This window comes from Phyllostomus discolor, chromosome 1 (genome assembly GCF_004126475.2).
Source record: "Phyllostomus discolor isolate MPI-MPIP mPhyDis1 chromosome 1, mPhyDis1.pri.v3, whole genome shotgun sequence".
NCBI lineage: Eukaryota > Metazoa > Chordata > Mammalia > Chiroptera > Phyllostomidae > Phyllostomus > Phyllostomus discolor.
Genome location: NC_040903.2, coordinates 101363286 through 101384962, shown reverse-complemented (window position 1 = coordinate 101384962; position 21677 = coordinate 101363286). Strand labels below are relative to the sequence as shown.

At 40.0% G+C, this 21677-nt stretch overlaps 1 protein-coding gene and 1 long non-coding RNA gene across 11 annotated transcripts in view; both read left to right on the top strand.

Moving 5' to 3' along the window:
* The window catches only part of AFF1 (AF4/FMR2 family member 1), a 194415-nt gene that overhangs the window by 75794 nt on the left and 96944 nt on the right, over positions 1-21677 (top strand). The gene's annotated exons all lie outside the window — the stretch shown is intronic.
* On the top strand, positions 6258-10274 carry LOC118500818. The gene is made up of 2 exons (XR_004903404.1): positions 6258-9526; positions 9576-10274. It is a non-coding gene; the product is annotated as an uncharacterized LOC118500818 (long non-coding RNA).

Here is a 21677-nt window from a genome sequence, read left to right as displayed (position 1 = left end):
TTTTCTTCATTCACTTTTTCTTGACCATAGTGGACATAATTTTGTCTCTTTAAAACCTTTTGGTAGTTCAGTAAAACAAAAGCAACAATATATTAAAGTTAATTGTAATTAAAGTGAAAGAGAACTGTCTTCATTAATCTCAACAGCTTGACCAAACATTTTCTTTTTGTTCCTTTTCAGCATTTTCTTCACACATTAAATATTTTCCCATGTTCTTTGTATAAGTTTGATAAGTGATTGAGTCAATGTATAGGGAACATACAAGGTCAGATTACTTTACACTGTTGTGATCTTTGAGATTGTCATTCTGTTTTAAATTTGGAGAGGAATAGAAAATATTTTCAGATCTTTTATGCTTAAAAATGTCATGCCAAGAATACATTTTTAAAAGTGAAAAAGTGGCTCAGCTCATACTGACTAACCAAGGTATTATTTTGTACATTGTGCTAAGAGCCATGATGTGTGTGGTCTGTTTGTGATGCTGGTTGTGGAAAATGCACCGAAAACCCTGGTTATGCGTTTCACTCACTCAGGTTTACTTGTAAAACTGTCACAGCTGAAGAACTAGTATGGTCCACGAAGACCCCTAGGATTTTTTCTTTTCTGTCCATGCATGCAGGTATATGTACATGCACATATATGTACACAGAGCCCAAGCATTGCCTCAGCTGGAAGTTGGAATCATGCATATAGACTGAAATCATTATTCCAACTCTGCTTTTAAATATTAATTTAAAATTAGCTGGTGAAAAATTATATCCTTTTTTGTTGTTGTTCTGGCTATCAGTCTTGTTTAAAAAATGACAAGGAAATAACAGATTTTTGGTAATTGACTTTGTAAATTTTAATCTAATGATGTTTTATTTGAATAATCAGGAACAGAAAATTCAGACACATATGTTTATAGAATTCCTTTAAATATTGTGACCAAACTATAGTACAGCAAGAGTCACTGACATTATTCATTTATTAGAGGGAAACATGTCTGATTTAATTCAGAAATTATTTTTTCACTATATTTTCATTGTTGAGCTGGTAAGAGTGGGTGGTTATTTCAGTAGATATTGGGAATTAAAAACAAAAGTACAGATTGTTTCCTATTTACTAACTACTTTTCTTCCAAAAATGGGTCAGGAGCACAGATAGTATTTTGCAGAAGGAGCAGTGAAAAATCATGTAGAGTTTTGGCCTTCAGCTGAACCTAGAATGTTTCTTCACTCAGGGCCAAAATGGCAAACCTTTGGAACGATAATGAATAAAATAGTGCAACTGATGAAACAATGCATACAAACCATGCTTGACTATAACAGTTTATCCTACACTTAAGTTGGTTTTTGTTTGTTTTGGAGGGAAGAATTATATGAGGGATCTTTAGGTTTTAATAGGAGAATGTAGGGAAAAAGTGCATTCTTTTGGAAGCATTTCTGTTGGCAAACTTAGGCACTTTGAAGGACAGAGGCTTTATGTATAATTTTGATATATGATAATAATTAATGATCATTTATTGAGCATTCTGTTATGTTCTGAGCCATGAGCCAGGAACTTCACATGTTAAATATCATTGAATTTCTAAGCAGGAATTGCCACTCCCACTGCACAGATGAAGAATGTGAGGCTCATGGCGAGTAGTTGGCCAAGGTTATACCTCCAGCAAGTGACAGCTGACATCACAGCCTCCACTGATCTACTCCAGACTTTCATATAAATGTGTTGTTTGTTCTTCATATACTGTATTTTGCCACATGTAATGCACTCCCATGTATAATGTGTACCCATGTTATTGACCCAAACTTTCAGGAAACAAATCTTCACTTTAATTTTAACTAATTATTTATATTTAGAAACAAAACTGATTATTGTATTCCAGGGTATTATTTTGCATACGGATATCATTACTGCTTTTTAGAGTTACTTTTAATGCATAAGCATAAGTAAAAGAATTAAAAACATTTATATAGATACAGAGTTAGTACTACCCATGTATAATGCACATCCTTATTTTTCCCTCAAAAATTTGGGCAAAAAATTGCTCATTCTATACAGCAAAATACAGTACTTATATTTAGGGCCAGTGCTCCTTGGTTTGGAGAGAAGGAGAAAGTGGAACATGGTTGTGTGTGTGTGTGTGTGTATGTGTCTGTCTTTTCCCTGAACTGTGACTGTGAGGCAGGAAAGGGGACAAGGGTAGGAAACACGATGTGTGTGCAGTTTCTCTCAGGGTCAGGAAACGTGCAGAGAAATGGAAGTCAGTGTCCCCTAACACCCAGCACTGGGAAGTGCGTTATCCCCACAACTCCGTTATCACAGGAGAATTAGGGAGACGAGGCAACTGTTTCAGGTTGTGGAGTATTTGTAACTGAGGGAACTCCTGTAATACTTGGAAAGGAACATATATGTGGGTGGAACCTTCCTGCATAAACCTTCTTCAGGATGCCACTTCCTTATAAGAAATTCATTTTGGAGTGAAACAGACATCCTTCTGCTTCTTCCTTTTTGTATGTAATGCAAACACCCCTGTGCCTTTGCTGCAGGACACCACACTTTTCATACTGTCCTTGGGTTCTCCTTTCTTCTGCTGGTCTCTTATCCTGTTCTGTATGCTGTTAGCTCTAGGGACCATTGCAGTGTGTTTAGTATTGAATTATCTTACTTCCTTCTTGGGGAGGAGACTGGGTAGGAGAAGCATAGAAAGAATGGGAAGGCAGGGGGCAATCAATGCCTGTCTTACTTTGCCTAGCACTTGGGCTCCAGCTGTATACATTTACTAATAGTTCACAGTTATTGAATACTTAATATGTGCCAGGTACTGGGCTAAGCACTCTGTATACATTAGTTAATTTAATTCTTACCATAGACCTTAAACCTTTGGAACAGTTATCGCCATTTAGAGAAGACAAAACTAGTTTAGAGAGTTTGTGACTTACCCTGTGGGCAGTAGCTAGTCGTGACAGCCTTGAAAGTGTGTGTTACAAACGTAGCTGTTAGGAAAGATTTCCCGTGTCTGTTTTTAACCTGTTCCACTGTGATGGCTGCTGTCTGAGCAGAAAAGTAACTCAGGGACTTGGGGAATATTCTCATTCTCTGTAGCAATGGTTCTCAATGTGAACGTGTGTGGAATTTTACCACCACCACACCCGACCCATGGGGATATTAGCAATGGCTGAAAACATATTTGATTGTCATAGCTGGGGAAGAGGGTATGCCACCACTATCTTAGAGGCCAAGGACCCTGCTTACACATCCTACAATGTACAAGACAGCTCCCATCAGAAAGAATGATTTGGCTCAAAGTCTCTGTAACAGTGCCATCTGTTATGCGTGGTTGAGAACTCTACAGGTTCCCCTAGTTCATAGGTGTGAGGATATTTGTGTTTCAGTGGACACCTGTACATTGTAATCAGACTGCAACTCAGTCAGCCCTGGCCTCAGATGTTAGGTGTTTACCCCGTTCATTTGGGACACAATGTGTGCAAAACAGTGCTAGATACCTGTGTGGGTTACGCAGCCCTATAGGAAAAGAAGTGGTCAGACTTTTCTTAGCGGTTATGAAAAATGGAAGGAACACTTCTGAATGTGGTGAAGAGAAAAGGGTTTGTTGAAATAGAGGGAATTAGAGGTGGGCAAAGGCTTGGATGGCTACAGGCTGCGAATTTGAAAAGTGTAAAACCCAAGTGGGGTAGATAAAGAGCTCAGTATTCTTTTCAGGGCTGCAGGTATAACTGAGGGACATTTTCAGACTTTTCTTACCCACTTGAGGGCTCTCTGTATGCTATACACTTTAACAGTCATTAGCTCACTTAATTCTCAACTTAATCTCAGAGAACTTGTGCTATTATTTATCACCACCCCCCTTTAATGGCTGGTATAATTGAGACTCAGGTAGTTTATGTGACTTGCCGAAAGGATCACAGATAGGAAGTGGCAGAATCCAGGTTTGAAGCCTTACTGATTCTAGAGACCACCCTCTTTAACAAGCTTGTTGGGCCATGTGTTTGGTCCTATTGTGAATCGCTCAGCCTCTTCTCTGCCTTCCCTTACTTAATTCAGGAGAACCATGGTAGGAGACTAGCAAGCAGCAGTTTCCGTTTGGAGACCTTGAGTGGACATCTGGTTTTTCTGTAGCAGGAGGTGATGGAAGGGTCAGAGTTGAGGAGGGCCCATTAGCAGGGAGCCTTCTAGAGGGGCAAGGAAAGAATTTTGAGTGACAAGGGTCTTATATTTGGCAGGGAAGAGGTTGATTGCAGCTGCATTTTGAACTGCTCAAGGGAGAAAAGATGCAGAAAGGGAGATTGGTAGGTATAAGGTAACTACCTATTGTATTACAGATTCACTTGTGTAAAATGCATTTCTGAAATCTGGGCCTTTTGTATATCAAATGCAATTCAAACTAGGAAAAACAGAACCATAGAATGAGGCACTCCTTAAAGCCCAAAGCTTTCTGGCTTGGTAATTTTGTAGGAAAGGACTTGCAGGAAAAACACTTTGAAATATGAAGAAGGAAATCTGATTCTGGTGGTGGTACTAAATCAGTATATGAAGAAATAGGACAAGAATCAAAGGTTAATTTTCCAAAACCTCACAAATAACCTGGTTCTCAAATAGGAAAAAGCAACTATTTCTTTTAAAAGATGAAGATTGGAGGAGGGAAAGGTAAGTTAAGTGTTCTAAGTGGCTGCTAAGCAGATTGCCCTGAAAGCTGTGCAGATGGGAGCCTCAAACTTGCTCCTGCAAGTGTGTGTAACCACTGGATCAACTTGTAGTTCCCTCAGCAGAGCAAAAAGCTGAAGCCAGAGCAAGAGTTGAAAGGAGTGAGGCAAGGTTTCCCCCACGCACATGCATAGATTGCACTCCTGCAGCGGGCATGTGCATGCTCAAGCTGTCTCAGCTCTGCCAACAGCAGATGTGATCTCATGTGGTGCACAAATTCAGGACCCCTGTACAGCTTCTTTCCTCCCCAAGGTCCACTGTGCCATTTGGTACATGAACTTGTGCTTGCAGTATAATCCTTTCTGATAACACTTCAGATTTAACCAGAGGTGTCTAGATGTGTCTAATGGAAAGGTGGGTGAGCTCCCAGTGTGCAGCACCCTCTCAGATCCTGTGATATTTACTACTTTATTCCCTCAGATCCTGCTATATTTAGTAGTTTATTCTTGCTATTTTTCCTGACAGTGTGTGATGAGAATTTTCAAACATTCAGAAAAGTTTGAAAGGAGAATTTCATGGTAAAAAGCTTTATTCACAGATTGTGTTATTAATGCTTTATTATGCTTCTGTTATCAGGTATCTGTTCATCTCTTCACTGCTGTATTTGCCCACTAATCTCTCTAATGTGCTTCTTATGTAAGTTGCAGATATCAGTATACTTTCCTTACTTCACCTTTATGTCATTAAAGTTAAGTATTTATTTACAGGTTTTTTTCTGTTGCCATAAAATTCATGTGCCATGAAATGCACAAACCTTAGGTGTCCTGGCAACCTTTTGACAGTGCATATACCCGTGTAACCTAAACCCCTATTAAGATACAGACCAATCTTGGTGTTAGTCTCATGTGTCTATGAGGGAAGATAATTGGGAGATAAGTAAATATGCACATTCCTATTTTATTTTTCTCCATTCATAGAGCTGTAGAACTGTTTGGCGTCTCTGGGCCACATTGGAAGCAGAGTTGTCTTGGGCCACACATTAAATATGTTGTGACATGGACCCACAAAACGAATCTCATAATGGTTTAAGTAAATTTATGATTTTGTGTTGGGCTGTATTCACAGCCATCCTGGGCAGCATGGGGCCTGTGCACATCAGGTTGGACATCCTTTTAAGGTGTCATTTCTATTTTTAAGAAATTGTAAGATGAGTTGTATGTGTTTGACAATATCTCATTTTGTAGAGAATATTTAGGTAATTTGAAGTTTCAGACCAAAACCTTTGAATTAAGATACCTTTTCTTTTTTTTTTTTTAAGATTTTATTTATTTATTTTCAGAGAGGGAAGGGAGGGAGAAAGAGAGAGAAACATCAATGTGCGGTTGCTGGGGGTCATGGCCTGCAACCCAGGCTGGGAATCGAACCTGCGACACTTTGGTTTGCAGCCCGTGCTCAATCCACTGAGCTACGCCAGCCAGGGCAAGATACCTTTTCTTTACCTAGGTTGTCTCTAGCTAAGAATTCTCCTTTGTTGCTTTATTGAGTTTCTGGGATTTTCGATCCACCTAAGGTATATTCAATATTGTTTTTAAAAATGAAATCTCTAGTGAGAGGCCCCCTATGAGCTTTTAAATTCTAAGGAATAAGACATAAACATGTGTAAGAGGTTCACTCTACCTCTATTGACCATCTCAGCTTAATTTTATCAACTGTCAACCTATTTCCTTACACTGTCAACCTGACAGATGTCCTTTTATTTCCATAAAGGTATTCAAATTTAGTGGTGCAGTCTCCAAGCAGATTTCTAAAGAACCAGGACATTTGAGGAACAGTAAGTTCTGACCTTTAATAGCAGCCACAGGCTTCATTCTTCATATTTTCCAAAAACCACACCCGCCCGCTGGAGTAGATAGCTCAGTGTGGTTGGACGGACTCACTGTGCCTTGGGAGTTCTTAATCCCGGAGCATCGAATGTTTTCTTCTTCTCTGCCATCTCCTTCATATCCTATCCTTCTCCATGTATTTCATCCTAAAATTATAAAGATTTGTGGTGTGAATTTCATTATTCCATTGAAGATGCAACTGGCATCAGTGACTGGAATGTTTTTTATGCTTCATACTGCATCTCCCGAATCCACCAACACATTCTTTTTACAGCCCTTTTGAGGCTTGGTGTTAGGCCAGGCAAGGTGTTGGCCGTGGGGAGGCTGAGTCCTAGAATTATTAGGTAACATCATATGGAGACTGGCTGCCAGCTTGGCACACCTATTACTGCACACTACATTATACCAATCTTTTGGAATGAACGTGGAAGGCATTACAATTAGAAAATTAGAGATAAGAATGGAGATTTTTCATCCATCCTTATGTCAGGAAAGCTAGTAAGAGAGAAATTTGATGTTCCCGAAAGACCCATATATTTCAGCAGAACTTATTTCAGAAAACAGCCTGCACTCCACTTCTTTAAAAATGAAACTTTAAAATTTACCCTTTATTTTTTTTTCTTAATAATTTAAAGCCTAGTCCAGGGATTGCCAAGCCTTTTTTGTAAAAGGCCAGATAGTAAATATTTTAGGCTTCACCACCCATGGGTCCTTATTGCAACTAGTCAGCTTTGCAGCTATCAACTCTGTCGTTCTAGGGCCAGAGCAGCCACAGACGGTATCTAAATGGATGAGCAAGGCTGTGTTCCAATACATTTTATTTACAAAAACAGACAGTTGGGCCAAATTCGCCCCATAGGCCATAGTTTGCCACCCCTTGGGTCTAGTTCACCATTATGCTTTGTACATTTTTAGGTTGAAAGTTAAGTATTGACCAATATAAATCAAAGAGGAATGTTTAAATTCTGCCCCACCCCCTCTTTGCCAATGGTAGCCTTATTCTCCTTTAACTAATTTTACTTAAAAGTCTGAAATTTCTGTACTAAGCATGCCAAGAAATTAAGAAACAGTTTGGAGTGACAATGCTCAACTAAATGTTCCTTTTAAATTTACTACTGAACTTTTTTAAATCATAGAATTTTCACTGTTGCTTCAGCAAACAGAATGACACATGGAGGTCTTGATGTAGTGTGAAATCACCTGAGTTGAAAAGTCAGGCCAGACGTTGCACAGCAAGAATCCATAGTGAGTGCGCTGCTGCTCTGTGGGCAGTGAGACTCTGCTCGCTGGGCCCAGCGAGGAGGGAAGAAAGCTTGGGAGGAGTGATCAGCTTTGCTTTTGTGATGATCGCAGGCCACAGTTAAGTCCATTTGTATTCTAAACTTTGACATCCCCACTGCATTCATTTTCTAAAATTGACACTTTTCCACATGCAAAGTAATTTGAGATCCTGGTTCAGGCCGAGGACTGTCCACGACTATTCTCAGGCAATTGCTGCCCTAAAAGGCCATTGAGGATCTAGGCTAGTCCAGTGGAGCTAATGACTGTAAAAGATGGTCATGCCCACAAATTATCAAGGGCCCTTTGGAGAAATTTGGAGTTGGAGTTGGGGGATGAGGTGAAGTGGGTGTGTAAACACCCCACGGTGAATGATCACTCCTGTGACTTAAAAGCTTTTTAGCAGGGACGTGGGGCCCCTTCTTCTCTTCCAAACTTCTACTCATCCTTCAAGCTCAGATGTCACTGCTCCTAATGAAATCGTCCCAGGCTCCTCCATTTAGACTTCTTGTTTTTCTCTATTGATTCTTTAACACTTGTAGCCAGCCTCTTCAATCACTCTTAGAGCCTGCCCCTCCCCACTTTGTTTATTTCTCCCACTGTGGAATCTCCTTAGGTCTAGCACGTATATGGGGCCAGGGCCATCAGTATTTACTGGAAACAAATAGATTTTCTGCTTTCATTCTATGAGGCTTAAAATCTTGAATTGGACTACAGAAAACTACAGTATAGATAAGAGTATTCATGCCCGTAAATAACTTTAAGTGACATAAATCATATTTAAAATGCAATTTTAGTGATTGAAGAAAATATTTTACAATTAGAGGGCTTGTTTAATATAAATTATTGGTATATTTGGTAATTTTGAATGTTCGCTTATTCTTTTCTTACAATAGATGTATTAGCATCTGCTTTTCAAAGAGAGTAAAAAATGAAAACTTGAAAGCATTTTAAAGTACTCTCTAAAAATCCCAAAGTTTTTCTTATCTTTTAAAATTAAACTCTCAATTCTAGTTATTAGTGTTGAAAAAGGTGGAGGAATGCTTAATTAAATTTGATAAATATCTTTTGTTTTATGCAAGTGAACTGCCTGTTGGCAGCAATGGGGAAAAGATAATATATTTTGCATATAAATATTCATGGCTGGGCCAAAAACAGCCCAAAGAATCCTGACAAGCTTTGTAAGGCTCATAACACTGCTTAGCAGAGGTCAGAATGAAGGAAGACTTCTTCAGGAAAACAATGCCTTACTGTTTAGCTTTCAGGAGATGCCAGTTATAGTGAGTGGTAGGAGGTGAGCTGGGGTTATGATGAAAATGAGAATATTTAGAAACATGTAATTGTTGCTTGTTGCCATATAAAATACCAATACATGTTTCCAGCTATCCTCTCCTATAATAATCTCCCTCTTCTTCCTACTTGAATTGCCTGTGGAATTGAATGGAATAGAATAATGAGATTGCCTCTACTTTTTAATGACATCAGGCTTCTTTCTGTGGAAACGAATGTGAATGTGCAGTTGAAGAGAGATAACTGTAAGTCAAGATATAAAGAAAAAAATGCTGATGATTGTACAAACAGTATATGAACAGTTTGTTCTTACATTTTGTCTATTTTGTGTAAGATGCAAATAAGATTAGATATCTGTATTTTTATGTCCATTTGTTTGTTAGAGACTGACCAAACTTTTCAGTCATAGAAAGTTTATCTCTTCATATGTATGTGTCCATGGCAGCCTGTTTCACTGTGTTTAAATGTAATGGGCAGGTGTGTTTACTACTTATGTTGATTGGGGAATGAGGGGTTCTTGAATTTGGCTTTAGATATATGCTCCCATAATGGAATGAGCTTCTTTAAATGGATAGAGGAGCTCTAAGATGTTTTCTGTTTGCTTGTTTGTTCACAAGCTGAAAAATGTGTTGATGGGTCTCTACTCATTTCAAGAAAAAGAAGATGTTTTTTAAATGTTTTCTTTTTTTTCTTTCTGTTATCTTAATGTTTTCTTCTTTAGAGAAATAAATTGGATCTTGCCAGTTTCCTTGTTACCCTATTGTTTCCCACTATCCTTATCAATATAGACATTGCTTTACCTTTCGTTTTCCAAGTGTAAGCCTTTTCCTGTTGCTTTTTGCTGTTGGTTAGCAAGTCTAAATGCTGAGCATTTGTTCTGGCTGAAGCTGTACTTGGTACATTGGCCCAGTTTCAAACGGTTCTTCTTATCGTACATGGTGCAATTGGTTCTCTGGAATGTGTGTGTGAGAAGTTCAGTCATGGGGAGGGACCCTTCCTTTTGGAATGGTAAATCCTGTGCAGGTTTCCGAGCTGTTCTATAGAATATAATTCATTCAGTTTGGTGTATGCTAGGCATTATCTGGTGCTTAAGCTGTTAAGTGACAAAATCCACTTAGTATGTTTGATTTCTTATGACTGTAGAATTAGTCTCTCCTTAAAAAACAAACAAACAAACAAAAAGAAAAGCCCAACTTGCACCTGAATAATTTCTCCAAAGAAGAGTTGCCCTTTTTTTGTCTTTTAATCCCCCTAGGGACATTTCAGCAGTCCCATGAGATACAAGGTTAATTTGGAAATGATTTGCTCTTCTCTTGCTTTCTGTTTGGCAATTGAAAAGTTGATGTATTAATCAGTTATTTACAGGATGCTCTTTATAACTGCCTGGTTTTTTAAAAAATATGTCTTTTGAAAATGTTTCTGTTAACGTCAAATTATGTGATTAAAAAAAAAGAGAGAGTGTCCTAGCTGGTATGGCTCAGTGGATTGAGTGCTGGCTTTCGAACCAAAGGGTTGCTTGGTTTGATTCCCAGTCAGGGTACATTCCTGGGTTTTGGGCCAGGTCCCCGATATGGGGCATGTGAGAGGTAACCACACAATGATGTTCCTCTCCCTTCCCCTCTCTCTAAAAATAAATAACTAAAATGTTTATTTTTTAAAAAAGAAAGAAAAACCACTACTTGAGTCTGCATGTATATGCAGAATTTCATCCATTTAACCAATATCCTTTAGCCTAATGGGTATTTCTTAAATAGTGAGGAGCAAGAAAAAAAGGTGGCTGACCTGCAGACTTAAATTCTTCCTAGAGGTGAGTGTCAGGGAGCCAGTAGTAATTAAATAGATAAGTGAATAGACAAGATAATTTTAAAAAGTGATAAAAAGAGATAAAGCAGGGTAAAGTGTTAGACAGCTCCAGCTGGTGGAGCAAAGTGGCCATTTAGATCTGGGACCTCCCTAAGGAGTTGATTTTTAAGACCTGAGCCATTAGTGACAACATCCTCAGCTATAAGGGCAGAGCATCTAGACTAGGATCAGCAGCACCCAACTTGGAAAGCTCAACCTGTCCCAGGCAGGGAAAGGCCACTGCAGCTAGTATTTGAGGAAGGGCAGGGGGAGGAGAATATATATGGGAGGTAGCAAAAAAGGGGAAGTGTGCTGGGGATGGAGCCCAATAGGCCAGGCTTCTGAGTGAATCTCAAATGCTGAGGGAAGCCTATGCAGGGCTTTCAGCAGTGGAGGAGCCACATAATCCAAGGTGCATTTAGAAATTATCTCTTTAGATCTTGTATTTTCTTGTTTTTTTTCCCAAAATGCATTTATACCAGCATGAAGAGCTTTTTCATGGAGGGGGGAGGGTTTGTTACTGACATTTTAATCTTGGAGACAGTTTATTAATATTGCACTAAATCTTATTGATTTGAAGTTAAATACATATCTGCTGTAAATGTTGCTCAAATGTTCTTTTATTTTTAGTGCAGTTTACTTGGGCTTTTATGACTAATTAATAAGCATGGCAAACTGAAGAGTAAAACCTGTAACAGCGATAAACATATGTATGGTGTTATTGAGACAGCTTTCATGGCTGATCTAGGAAAGAGTGATGTCAGCTTCCTTCTAGGTTTGAGTCATTCGATGGGTACAACAGTCTGGTAAAATTGGCTTTAGGTTTCAGACAGTGAATCATATTTTGTCATCAAATAATAAGACCTGCAGAGTTCAGGAGAATTCTGGATTGTTTGAAATTGAGTAATGCTTAAACATAACAGTTGGCCCTTGAACAGTATGGGGATTAGTGGCACCGACCTCCTGAGTTGCTGCAAATCTGTATAACTTTTGACTTCCCCAAAATTCAGTAGTTCCTTGGTATCTGGGGGAGATTGGTTCCAGGAACCCCTGTGAATACCTAAATCTGTGGACTGTGAAATCCCCATATAAAAAGGGGCTGCTCAATGCAAGCTTTCTGCATCTGTGGCCTCCTAACTGTGAATCAAAAATAGGACAGGTATTAATTGAAAAAAATATTCACACAAGTGGACCCACAGAGTTCCAACTTGTGTTGTTGAAGGGGCAACTGTAATCATTTCAGTCAAAGATGTATATTAAGCACCATTTTTTGCTAGGCACTGTGCTCCCAGGAGTAGTCCTTGCTTTTAAAAAGCTCATAGTCCAATAAGGAAAATCTGTGGTCACTTGTACAGATCATCTCATTTTTGTAAATGGAAACATGGAGAGATTAGTAAGAACAGATGTATCCCAGAGGAAGAAATCATTCACAGCAGAGGATGAGAGGTGAGAGGGGAGGTTGAGGCTAGAGGCAGTGATACTTGGGAAAGTTTTTAAAGTTAAGTTAGGAATTCATTAGGGAACTGACAGAGAGAAGGCCTGTGTTTTCCCCAGCCTTCCAGATCCTTTACTCAAAGGGTCAAGAGGTGAGGAAGTGAGTGGATACTCCGTGAGTGGAAGCCAGGTTGTAAAGGGCATTGCTTTGTATATATGACCCATCAGCTTTGATTCTATAGGTTCTATAGGTAGCAGGGAGCTCAGAAAGGTTGTGAATAATAAGGTACAATTCACGGTTTTTCAAAAGATTAGGCAGCTATGTGGAGCTAGATAACCCGAGATGAGGAGCCTGGGGGCGCTGTGCTCTGAGAAGTGTCCACACAACCCTGAATTATGGATGCTTCGCAGATTTAAAGCCCAAAAAGTTTTTTTAAAAAGTTGAGTATGAATTAAACAAGGCAAACCTTTAAAAAAACAAAGCATTAGGCTTGCTTGTCTACATTCTTTCTTAGTTTGTGATCACAGCTTTCTGTAATGATAGAGACTTTCTCCCACCTCCTTATTTTATGGGGATGTGGCGTGGTCCTTTGTGGTCTGTTGTGTGTACAGTGAGGATGGCCTGGTAATGAGTGCAGTGCTCCAGTGGGTCCCATGCAGACCAGACTTGCAGGGGAAGAGCCAGCAGCTTCTGCCCATGTTTCTGGTTGGTGCCAAATGAATAGTGCCAACAGAACAGGCGGTCAGAGGTGGCTCTGATCACCAGGGACCTTTATAACTACAGCGGGAGACATAAATAACTGGTCAGGTGACAGATTTATCTCTAGTGAGCCTGTTGCCACTATAAGGGGGTGTTTTCTGTATGTCCTTTCACTGAACTGCCAGTAAGTACTGTCAGCATTTTAGGGAACACTTCTCAGAGACTGGATTTTCTGGAATTTGTCAGTAACATTACGTTCTCATTTCAAGTAACATTAAACAAATATTTTGTTAGCTCCCAGTTACAGATCGTCAAATCCTTGAGGCTGAAAATGACTTTTTCCCACTGGTGTGCTTTATATAATTGTGTCATTTGCATGTTGGCCCTCCTCAGTCTGTACGAGGTTTTTATTCTCAAAATGTGTTTGGATGGTAAGGGACTTGATGTACTGCACATGGGAATGCGTTGAGCTCATCTGACTCCTTCCCCTCACCCTCTTTTGGTTGGAGCTGCATGTCCCACCCACACATTTCCTCTACTCCCCTTTAAGATCAGTGAATGAGGAAGACAAGTTCTTGTGCTTTTGCATCTAGATGGTAAAAATGCCTCTCAGCCCTGGCTGGTGTGTCTCAGTGGATTGAGCACCAGCCTGTGAACTGAAAGGTCACTGGTTTGATTCTCACTCAGAGCACAGGTCTGGGTTGTGGGTCCTGTGCCCAGTTTGGGATGTACAAAAAGCTGACCATGTTTCTCTCCCTCTTTTTCTTCCTTCCCCTCTCTCTAAAAATAAATAAATACAATCTTAAAAAATGCCTCTCAACATACATTTCTGTGGTCTAGTAAGAGGAACAGAATAAGAAGAACAGGCTACAGTGGGGCTACGCCAATGAAAAAACAGCAGCAGCTTGCGTTTGAACTTTGTGGCACAGTCTCTCATGTGCTGCATTATGCAGGTGGTCTGTAGTTATTATTTACTAACAATCTGATTCTGAGTCCAGGGTTCAAATCAGTTTTTAGAGGTTTCAGTGAGAGTTATTGCCAAATGACCAATATTGCAATATTTCTTGACCCCTGATTTTGATATTATTTGTGTATGAGGCTATTTTTTCTTGTTTTTAATCAGAACTTTTAACTACACAGATAATAAGTGAATAATTTTTGTGAAAAAAATGATAAAATAGATGTTCAAACAAAATACTCCTTAAATCAGTGGTCCCCAACCTTTTTGGCACCAGGGACCGGTTTTGTGGAAGACAGTTTTTCCATGGACCTGGGAGAGGGGGCAAGGTTGGGGGCAGGATGCAGAGCTCAGGCAGTGATGTGAGCTGAGCTTCCCTTGCTGGTCACCACACACCTCCTACTGTGCGGCCTGGATTCCTAATCAGCCCACCATCACCAGCCTCTTCCAACCCTAATCTAGTACTCCGTGGTAGATTTTTGTCACATGTGGCCTTTCAGATGTTGGTCCATAGTAATCCTTAGCACCTGGCAGATTCATTTTGAAAGGTAAATTAACACATCTCTTGTAAGAATTGAAGTGACTTTTTTTTTCAAGTTTGCACAAGTCAGGGCTGTCTCAAGTTAAAACTCATAGTATGCTTTTCAGCTATGTATGGTAACTTAAAGATTGATTTAATTTTGCAAAATGGAGTCACATACAACTATTTCAGTACTACAATGGGGCTGAGCATTCTGTGACAAGCAGAAGTGAGAACCAGGGAGAGCTGTTACTTTGAGAGGATCCCCTGGGAGCTCCCCAGGAAAACAGCTGTGACATAATGCTGTTTTGTCATTTGACTTGGCTGTTATTTGTTTTCTATATAAAATCAGATACTGTATCAGTATTAAGTCTCTGATTTTTTTTCTTTATGCAGGGTGGGGCAAAAGTAGGTTTATGGTTGTGAATATGCAAAAGTTTATTCTCGTGTTATTATTTATTAATTATTATATTAGTTTCCATATGAACAACTGTAAACCTACCTAGTTTTGCCCCACCATGTATTTATTCTGTGTGTTAGGTGATAGGGAAGGTTATGAGGGTACAATCATTGGAAGATTTAGCTAAGTGTTTTTTATTATGCGAGAGGCTGTTGTGAATTCTTTCATACACACAAAGCAAGAGAGGGGAAAATTCTTCATTTATTTGAAGCAATATTTGTCTGCTTTCAAACATGGAGCCACTTTGACTTCTTATGTTCAAATTGTATTTGTGAGTCATACAATTTAATGACAAAACTAATTTTGTGCTTTTAAGTATATTATTATTTTTTCATAAAGCCAATATGTGAACAATGTTCTCTGGGTGTTAGATTGTGGCAATAGAAAAACATGAAAACAAAGGGCCAGAAGATGGACTTAAAAAGTCAACGGGGTGTCCTGACCACTGTGGCTCAGTTGGTTTGGTGTCATTCTGCAAAGCAAAAGGTCACTGATTTGATTCCCAGTCAGGGCACGTGCCTGGGTTGGGGCAGGCAACCACACATCAATGTTTCTCTCCCTCTTACCCTCCCTTTCCCTCTCTCTAAAAATAAATAAATAAAATCTTTTTAAAAAAGTCAATGGATGGCTTCCAAAATAAAAAAGTTACTTGCACAAGTAAGAACGCAAGCCTGCTGTTCTTTTGCCTCCGCTACTTTGTGACACTTCTATCACTGCTGTCTAAGCCAGGGATACCCAACTTTTGTGAACGGACGTGTGAGTTTTATGTTTGCTCTCTCCTTTGTAGTGTCAAACCAGAATGGCATAGTGCCTCTAAAACAGTAAAAAGACCCATTCTTTTCCATAATTAATGTGCACTGTTGATTTTAAGATTTTCCTTTACCTTCCTGCCAATGTCTCTTCCATGCCTCTGAAGATAAATACACAGGAGAAATCACACTGTATCCTGCAAGAGAGAATTAAACTTTTAAATGTGAGTTCTAGAGAGAGTTGGTCACATCTCTGCAGAGGAAGGTCTGTGTGAAGTGACCAGTCAAGGGTGATAAATGGGTAGTCAGCTGTGCACAGCCTGCGCTGTAGGCTGAGGGTTGCCATGGAAGCGCCCAGTGGCATTCTGCGATCCTGCATGAGTAACCTAGATTAGCAGCAGGGCCTGTGGGTTTATGCCTGGAAGAAGGTGCTTCCAGCCTGTCGCCAGCAGAGCCAGCACTCTGCCCCACATTTGAAGCCCAATGCAGGCCTTTTTGGTACTGTCTTTTTCTACTTCTACATGAGTTATTTCCCTTTTAGTGCAAGAGGCAGAGAAAAGGGAGGCTCACTCTCACTGATACTTACAGAGCCCTAATTTCTTCATTTTACCACAGTGTTTTCACACATCCTCCCAGAAGCATTTGAAAAGCCCAAGTAAATGTGCCCTGACAGGTCCCAGCATGGGGCTGACTAAATGACTGCATTTGGGGCTGAATGGTTAGTTCTGAATTCCATAGGAGTTTCACCACCTCTCTGAAAGTGAGGGCATGTTTTAGATTTCCAGGCTTCATTCAGGCTCCTGTGCTGATTTACAGAGTGGTGGAATTGTCTGAAAAAACATCTGTGGTGCAGTCCACCTTAGTAATGGCTTGTGCATTTGTGTTCTGCAGGGTGAGTCTCACACGCCACTGCTCTCACCAGGCACTGGAAACTGAAGTCTGTGGTGTCCCCCATCAGTCTTTCTAGTTCACTTAATTTAAAAAAAAAAAGTGGTAAAGGAGGTGGTTTGATGCATTTTGCAGAGATCGTTTTGATGCATTAGTGTTGAACTTTGCAGATGGTGGACAGTAGTGTATGATCCAAAAGCAAGAACTTGGCTACTAAAAGATATTCTTTATCTAAAAATATTTTTGCAAACTTTGGAAAACTCATGGACATCTACTAGGTAGTGAGACTTTGCTCCCTCCCCAGGGCATATCAACATGTGGACTTGTTTTGAATGCAGTCAGCTGCTTCAGATGATCATGTGACTTGATGTTTTTTGCTCCCCAGGTGGGGGACTCCTGGGCTGGCCAGAAAGCTGGCATTGAGGCCCTAGCAACAGGGCCATTGTCAGCCAGCCACATGGGAGCAGGGCCTAATAGTAGGCTACTTTGGTGCGAGTTTATTTACAGTCTGTCCTTGCAAGAAATTAATGTGAAGATTCCCTTTGCCCATTAGAAGTGACCTGTGGATTCAGAGGTTATTATGGGGTCAGTGATCTCAAATCAGTAAATTTTAAAAAAGACTCTAAAATGAGCATTGTAGCGCAGTTTTTGTAAGTTGTAGAGAGACTTCGTGCTATCAGCCACCGCTCTGTCAAAGGGCCCTGTGTCGTTAGGTGTGCAGGCAGGGACACGCCTGTGTGGGCGTTTTTAAGCGGACGTGTTCTATGCTGTGAGATTGCTCTGCTGTCAAGCACACTACCTGAATTGTGGATGGGACTAAGGAATCATAACGAATTATGAGTGCTTGCAAGTTAATGCACTCTAGCACGACTTCTTTGTCGTTTCCCTGTTTAACACCGACGGAAAGCTGAGTGTGCAGACTGTGGTTGAGAACACAAACTTTGTGCCAGGCAAACCTGCCTTTGAATGTGGATGTTCCATTTATGGCGTTAATAATCTCCCTTTCACAGTCATGAAAATTAAATAGGACACATTTGGTGTACCTAAATCAGAGCCAGCTGAGTAACAGATGCCAAGTGGTGGCAGTCCTCAGCCATGCTGCTGCTGTCATTGTCGTGGCTGCTGCTGTCATTGTCGTTGCTGCTGTTTTTGCTAAGCGTAGAAAGGCTGCTCCCTCGTGCAGTCCTCAGCATCACCTAGAAACCTGTTGAACATGCAGGTCTCAGGCCCCACTGCAGACCTCCTGAATCAAGTTTTGGGGTGGAGTCTACGCACTCTGGTTTTAAGGAACCCCCCCAGCTGATTCTGACATTCACAGAAAGCTGATAATCTCTTACCTAACGCAAAGTGCTGTGTAGAAAGCAGCGACAGAGAACTTGCAACTCTGTTGTATATGGAACAGTGACGAAGTCTGACAAGGCTGATGTTGGGGTGACGTTATCCTGTGAGAGCAAGAATGCGCTTTTTCTCTCCACACCGGAAAAAAAAGTGCCTTTAATTAAATGAAGTGATAGTCAACTTGTAATTATTCAAAGGTAATTACAGAGTCTGTGAATCATGTAGGACATTTACTGCTTCCTAAAATCCCCCATTTAAAATATTTCCATCCACCCCCTCCTTGCTTGCACCTTTTTTAAAAAATGATGTGTAGAGGTTGAACAATGGCTTATGCTATTTGAATTGTGTTCATGTTTTTTAAAATTCACATTTCCCCTGGTTTCAAAATGGAACCAAAGAAAGGAAAATATTCATGAACATATTGGCCTAGTCATTTTTAACAGAACCAGAATTAAGCCATTGCAGACTTGGAATAAGTAAAAGCCAAATAAATCAGAAAACTACCCAGTACAACTGGCAAATTCCTGTCTAGTTACAAGAAGTTAGGTAACCCAGAAGAATGAGTGCTCACAGCCTACTATACATACTCCTGGGAACTGTGGACTGGGCCTTTCCCTTTCTGCCACCTTCTGCCCCGCCCTGGAGCCTTGGTGAGTGAGATCCAACAGGGAGTTAGTTGCCCATCAGACAGTGTGGGTGAGAGGCAGTTTCTCTCAAAGTCTGGACCAAAAAACTCATCCCACCAGTGACACTCATGCCGTGTTTCCTCATCTGACTACCTTTCAGTTGGAGGGAGTGCTGGATAAAGAAAAAAGGTCCTTCAGTGTTTGTCTTAAAATTGGTGTAGTATTACATGTCTGCCAATAAAACCTTGGTGTGGGTTAAAATTTTTTTAAACTAATGAAGTAAAACCTTAATTAACTAGAATCCTTAATTTAACAGGATTTTCTACCTGTGGGAGGCATGATTTTTGAATGGCATAGCAAGCAAACCAGTGTTAGGAATTTATAAAGCTGGATTTTTGTCTTTATTTCTGTAGCAGTTTTTATTATTTTAGGCCGAAAATCTACAGATGTGGTGAAACCTAACCAATGCTAAGCTGATTGATTTAGAAATATTTTAGTAACTTTAAACCAGTGTAGTTTTTTTTAAAAAATGCTGTGTCATTAATAAGAAAATAAAGCGAGAACTCCAAGCAGCCTGATAGTTGAGGTGCTTCTGTTCACACCCTCACTTTTAAACCTGGAACTGAAATTTTTGTAATTTGGGGTTCCCTTTTCTGAGACAAAGGTAGCAATTACTTAGAAGTGGGCAAAACTCCTAATTTATAAAGCAGAACCAAAGATGGTCAACATTCACAAGAAAATAAAGGTGTAGGGACTCCACTGTGGTAGCCAGCAGAATCAGGAACACAGAGCAAAGCAGACACCTTCCGTGGTGCCTGCACCAGGTTGCTTCGGAAAAGAGAAGCTGGGGAGTTCAGGTCACATGCCCCAGCCCTCCTTGCAAACAAAGTGGCTGAAAAACAAGTTTTTGAAGGAAAAAAGAAGTTATTTCTGGATCATCATCTTATATGGCTCCCATGGTTGTATGTTAACCATGGGAGCCATGGTTAACATGGAACTACTTTTTTTTAAGAAACAAGAGTAATCACTAAAATCCTAAAATATTAATTCTTGAAAGATCATCAAATCTATGGTGCTATTACCAGCTAGAAGCAGGCTTGTCTGAAACACAAGACTTCATACTGTTAAAAGGCTACGCCCTGGAGTTGGTTTAGTTCTTCCTGGACTTTTTCAGTACGTTGACTAACATAAATTCTTTGTTTGTAGTTTTATGAGTTTTCTTAAAATCTGATACTGAGATATCCATTATCTAGGTATGGTTTTTGTAGATTACCTAAGATGATAACTCTTTATACCACACCCTAGTAAATTCAACCAGGTGGCTTAGCCTCTCCCCGCCTTTAAATCTGGGATAAAAGTGTGGTGATTGTAAGGGGTGGGATGTATAAGAGGAACAAATGGTAGTGAAAAAATACAATAAAAATAAATTTGAAAAAGGAGCTATGGAAATAGATCATTTTTAGAGGTTATAATTTTTTATAATATTTTTTAAAGATTTTATTTATTTACTTTTTTTTTAGAGAGGGGAGGGGGAAAGAGAGAGACAGAGAAACATCAATGTGCAGTTGCTGGGGGTCATGGCCTGCAACCCAGGCATGTACCCTGACTGGGAATCGAACCTGCGACACTTTGGTTCGCAGCCCGTGCGCTATCCACTGAGCTATGCCAGCCAGGGCTAGATGGTTATAATTTTTAAAAATTGTTTTTATATATGTCTTCTAGAGTCAGTTTTTTAAAAGAAAATTATAAGTAAGTTTATACAAATATAAGCACAGTGGCTATTTTTAATTTTAAAATATTTAATGATTAGTGTTTATGTAAAGTACCATGCTTTAGCAGCAGGAGAGAGAAATGTGAGTTCTGTTATAAATAGAGGTCATATTCAAGGGGAAAGGGGAGAAGAGAAAGAACCACTTGAGATGTTAAGTCAGCACATACCCAGTGGATTTTAGGAAGCCTTTAGAGTGGGTGACATTGGAGTCACTCCAGAGTGACTGAAAGCTGGTGGCTGAAAATTGGGGATGTGTGTGTAGAGTTGAGAGAGAGGCAGAGGGAATTTGTGTGATTAGATGGAAAGCATCAAAATTCAGGATATCACTGGGGCGGGGTATAGGCTGGTGTGGCTGGAAAATAGAGTCGTACTTTCTGGGTAAGCTGATTCTGGAAGAACTGGTCATCTTTTCAGTAAAAGGCGGTTCTGGGATAGAGAGCAAGAGGCTGACCTTTACAGGGTATGTTTGGGGAGTCCTGCCAAGTAGAAAGCATGTGGTAGGCCAGCAGGGAGAAAGGGTAATAATTTCTAGAGTAGATCTATACTAGATTATGGGGGAATTTTAATGCAAAGGCATTAAAGAGCATAAAAGGATTTAAGAGTTTATTCTGCCTTGACTGGGTAGCTCAGTTGCTTAGAGAGTTGTCCTGATAAGCCAAGGTGGCAGGTTTGATCCCCAGTCAGGACACATACAAGAATCAACCAATGAATGCACAAATAAGTGGAACACAACTCAATGTCTGTCTCTGTCTCTGTCTCTCTCTCTCTCCCCCCTTCTCCAAAATCAATCAATCAATAAAAATTATTTAAAAAATAGAGTTTATCCTGCAGGAGTAAAGAGCCATCAGCTCATTATTTTAAAATATGGATAGTGGCATGAGAACCAGGGCTGTAGTTCAGATTTCTTTCCATGAAAAGTCTAAATTAGAGGGAAAAGATGTGGGGAAGGCAGGGAGACCAGTAAGTAGGCTCTTGTCAGAGAAAATGAGAGAACTCATGAGAGAGCAGAGAGGCCAGGATGTGGGGTTCGGAGGGTATCCGGCACCACAGCTAAAATTTCTAAGGGTACACATAGTCTTGGTGAGATAACTAGATATTTCCCTACTTATTTATTCAAGTAATATTGGGGTAAAAATTCAGTAGATAACTAGAAGCAAGTCTGTGAAGACAAAGTCTTCTATAGTTCTTATTTTCATTATTATATCTCACATGTGCAGTTGGCAGGGAGTAGCAGGGAGTAGCTCGTGTTGCTGACATGGGCCAAGCCTGCTTTTGGGGCAGACGCTAGCAGAT